Below are 4,396 nucleotides of genomic sequence, written 5' to 3' on the forward strand. Positions count from 1 at the left end.
GTCACTTCAAGCGGAAAGGACCCTGGCCTGCAAGGCCGGGACTTCCAGGTTATAAAACCTTACGAATGTGGATGGCGATGCCCAGCCGGCCGCCTCACAAATATCCACAATGGACACACCACTGGACCATGCCCAAGGCGAGGCGATGCCTGTAGTCAAGAGGGCCCATACCCCAATGGGGCATTGAAGGCCCAAAGGAGAGTACACTAGTGAGATGGAGTCTACTATCCATCTAGAGAGTCTTTGCTTCGTGACCGGAAGTCCTTTGGTGCGGTTACTGAAGCTGAAGAATAGTTTCCTCACAAATATCCACAATGGACACACCACTGGACCATGCCCAAGGCGAGGCGATGCCTGTAGTCAAGAGGGCCCATACCCCAATGGGGCATTGAAGGCCCAAAGGAGAGTACACTAGTGAGATGGAGTCTACTATCCATCTAGAGAGTCTTTGCTTCATGACCGGAAGTCCTTTGGTGCGGTTACTGAAGCTTAAGAATAGTTTTTCCGAACGCCTATAGGGGGCAGAATGCTCAATATAGATTCTCAGAGCTCTGACTGGGCAGAGCAGAGATAGCTCTCTGTCCTCTTCAGAGGGAGGAAGCGCGGAGAGCATAATGACCTGTGCTCTGAACAGAGTGGAGAGCACCTTAGGTACATAACCGTGCCTTGTTTTCAGGACGACTTAGTGTCGTTAGGCCCGAATTCCAGGCAGGCAGGGCTAATAGAGAGAGCCTGCAGGTCCCCTATTCGCTTTACTGATGCCAGTGCTAGAAGCAGAGCAGTCTTCAGTGATAGCGACCGAATGTTGGCAGACTGTAGCGGCTCGAAAGCAGGGCCCTTCAGGACTGAGCTGTTTCTGCCCACTGATTGGCCCTCAATAGGGATGTGAGAGGCCGCTATAGCCGCCACATAGACTTTGAGCGTAGATGGCGTCCCTTATCCAGCAGCATTGCTCCTTGATAGATTTATGTAGGACACCATGGACCTGTCCTTTTAGGACTGGCAGGAATAACTGACAGGCTCGACATGCTGCTAGCATTTCCAGGCAGTTGATGTGGAAGACTTTTTCCGCCTTCGACCAGTGGCCGAAAGTTGGTATGCCCTTGCACAGCGCCCCCCAACCTGAGTTGGAGGCGTCTGTCATGACAACTGTCATTCTGCAAACCATCCCTATGGCCACGCCCTGTTCCATCTAACGGGAGTTCTTCCAGGGGGCCAGGGCTGTTACACACGCCTGAATAACCCTGATCAACAGGCGTCCGTGATGCCATGCATGGAATGGAACCCGTGGTTTCAACCAGCGCTTAAGGGGGCGCATACGAAGCAGACCCAACTGTAGCGCTGGCGATACCACCGCCATTTGGCCCAGCATCCTTTGAAACGCTTTGAGAGGGCAAGTGGTACCAATCTCGAAGGAGGTCGCCAGCCTCCGTATTGCCAGAGCCCGTTCTGGCGTCACTACAGCTCTCATTTGGGCTGAATAGAAAATTGTTCCCAGGAACGATATACGCTGGCTGGGGAACAACGAGCTCTTGGCAAAAATGACCCTGAGTCCCAGGCACTCCAGGTGGCTGAGGAGTAGGGTCCTGTGTGATATTAATTCTGCCTCTGACTGGGCCAGAACGAGCCAGTCGTCGAGGTAGTTGAGAATGTGGATACCCATCTGTCTCAGAGGGGAGAGAGCCACGTCCATGCACTTCGTAAAAGTGCGGGGGGCCAGAAAGTATGCATCCAGCGAAAAGATCCAGTCTCCTGAGCGAATTCACGCAAGGATCTGTTTCAGCATAGTCATCCTGAACGACCTTTTCATTAGGGCGTGATTCAGGTGTCTGAGATCGTGGATGGGCTGGAGGCCACCATCCTTTTTGGGGACGAGGAAGTAGCGGCTGTGGAAGCCTGGCTCGCTCTGAGCTGGGGGAACAGTTTCTACAGCTCCTATCGCCAGCAAATTCATCACCTCTGAGCGCAGGACACGTGCATCTTTGCTCTGAGCTGAGGTGGGAACCATGCAGTTGAATCGCGGGGTATTCGAGCGAATTGCAGTGAATAACCTCATTTTATTATCTCCAACACCCAGATTGGTACTACAGGGATGGCCCGACAGGCCTCAGCCTGTGTGACAAGGGGTTGGATTAAATTGAGAGGCTGGTCGCTGTATGGGGACCCCACACTCAGATGAGGAAATTTGCTTTCCCTGAAAATGCTTTCAAAAAATGCTTTGCTAGACTTAATGCTCTCATAGCAGAGCAGTCCCAGACGCGTTCAATTTGAAACTGTCAGTGATAATAATCATTAGTGACAGCATTCTCTTTTAATTCACCTAAAAAGATCAAACCACTCGTTAGAAGAGGAGTTTTGATGATCATTATGTGTAAACACTCTGGCAGATCAAAAATGCTGCGCGCATTCTCTCAAATCTGCTCGTAGCGGATGAGGGGAGGGGCGGGCCCATCTTCATTGAAGAAGGCGAGCCGCGAATAAAGCAGAGCGAGATATGAACTCTCGTTGTAAGAGCGTCTGTCTTAGCAACTCAGCCTCAGCGTGGGCATGGCCCAGGCGAGAGGCACGTTCAAATACAAAGCTGTCAGCGATATTGAATCATTGGTGACAGAGTTCCGCTCCAAACCACCAAGGAGGATTGAGCCACTCGACAATGAGGGGTGCCTATCCCCACGTGTAAACACACTGGCAGATCAAAGAGCTGCGTGGAGAGTGATGCATGTGGGGGCTTTGCCGGCATTAAATCACTCAAGCCTGATCGTTCATACCCGTGAGTTCGTCATTTCTACCTCAGAGTAACTGGGAGGAGAGAAACACAAGAGTGGGGGAGGCGGGGCTCAGCGATACACACACAAACGCGAAGCTGCCAGCATTTTGCTTTGATCTGCCTAGGAGGATTAAGCTGCTTGTGAAACGAGGAGCGCCGATTCTCACATGTAACACACACTGGCTGATTAAGCACGCCTGATCCGTTGCTTCCTCCGAGGTAACTGGGAGGAGAGAAAAATGAGAGTGGGGAGGCAGTGCCGCCTTCCATGAGCAAACAGGGGCAGACTGCTTTCGTGGTTAAAAACAGCCCGTGTCTTTGAGTGCAGTCATAGTGACACACACAATTCAAAGCTGCCAGTGGCAGCATCTGCTCCGATCTACTTAGGATAGAGCCGCTCGATGTAAAGAGGGACGCTGATCCTTACGTGTTCCCTGGCTTCGCTGTTTCTCTCTCCGAGGCTTGCTGAGAGAGGAGAAACGGGAGAGCGGGGCTGCCTTCAGTGAAGGCGGTCCGCGAGTAGAGAAGAGCGAGACTCATGCGCTGAGTGAGCATTCTGTCTCAGTAAGCACGCAGCTCACTGCCCTTCTGCGGCGGATCCGAGTGCAACGGGGAGAGAGAGCACGCAGTCACAGTGCCGGCATGAGATCGGTCAACCTGGTTGCTTATTCCCTGACTCCGCTGTTTCCCTCTCCGAGGCTCGCTGAGAGAGGAGAAATGGGAGAGCGGGGCTGCCTTCAGTGAAGGCGGTCCGCGAGTAGAGAAGAGCGAGACTCATGCGCTGAGTGAGCATTCTGTCTCAGTAAGCACGCAGCTCACTGCCCTTCTGCGGCGGATCCGAGTGCAACGGGGAGAGAGAGCACGCAGTCACAGTGCCGGCATGAGATCGGTCAACCTGGTTGCTTATTCCCTGACTCCGCTGTTTCCCTCTCCGAGGCTCGCTGAGAGAGGAGAAATGGGAGAGCGGGGCTGCCATCAGTGAAGGCGGTCCGCGAGTGGAGAAGGCGAGACTCATGCTTTCAACGAGAGCATTCTGTCTCAGTGAGTGAGCAGTCTATGCGTGGGGGCTGCCCAGACAGCTGACGCACTCACTGCCTTTCTGCATCTTGCAAGATTCCCTGCACGAGCCACACTCGCAGCGCGACATTTGCAACAACGACGCTAGAATTTGCTCTTTTACGGCTTACCTGCTAGAAATAAGCTCTTTCAGTATTGCCGGATGGCGGCAGGGGAACAGGACTGGAACTGCTGCGATGCTGAGGAGCGAAGAGAGCCGGTCAACTGAGCAGGGAGGTCTCAATCCAGCTGGGAGGCGTGTCAATGGCGAGGATGCTTTCAGGATCAGCGAAGAGCGTAAAGTCGTCGCTGAAGGAGAAGAAATCTGAGAATGCCCCGCCCTTTGGCAGGCTTCGTAGCCATAGGCTCGTGCAGCTCCGCTGCCTAGCCATTGGTTCGTTTTTTAATACACTGCACGAACCAATGGCCGTGCAGTTTCACTGCGTGAATGAAAAAAGGCTTCAGTTCAGGAGAACAAAGGCTTTTTCCCATATGCGTCTAGCAAGACGCAGTACGAGTGTAGTATCGAAAGGGAACAACAGAAGAATAAATAGAATCAAACTAAACTTCTCA

Source organism: Sinocyclocheilus grahami, unplaced genomic scaffold (assembly GCF_001515645.1).
Source record: "Sinocyclocheilus grahami isolate Dianchi unplaced genomic scaffold, SAMN03320097.WGS_v1.1 scaffold428.1, whole genome shotgun sequence".
NCBI classification, from domain to species: domain Eukaryota; kingdom Metazoa; phylum Chordata; class Actinopteri; order Cypriniformes; family Cyprinidae; genus Sinocyclocheilus; species Sinocyclocheilus grahami.